Here is a 277-nt window from a genome sequence, read left to right as displayed (position 1 = left end):
ATCTGGAGTACTGTGTCCAAGCCTGGGGTGCCCAGCACAAGAAATACGTGGAGCTCTTGGAACAGGTACAGAGGAGGGCCACAAAGATGATCAGAGGGCTGGAGCACCTCTCCTATGAGGAAAGGTTGAGGGAACTGGGCTTGTTTAACTTGGAGAAGAGAAGGCTCTGGGGAAACCTCATTGCAGTCTTCCAGTACTTGAAGGGAGCCTATAAACGGGAGGGGGAGCGACTGTTTACAGGGGTTGATAGTGACAGGATGGGGTGGGATGGTTTTTA

The sequence above is a fragment of the Pterocles gutturalis genome, unplaced genomic scaffold (assembly GCF_000699245.1).
Source record: "Pterocles gutturalis isolate BGI_N339 unplaced genomic scaffold, ASM69924v1 scaffold44307, whole genome shotgun sequence".
NCBI classification, from domain to species: Eukaryota; Metazoa; Chordata; class Aves; order Pterocliformes; family Pteroclidae; genus Pterocles; species Pterocles gutturalis.
This window is presented reverse-complemented; position numbering follows the sequence as displayed.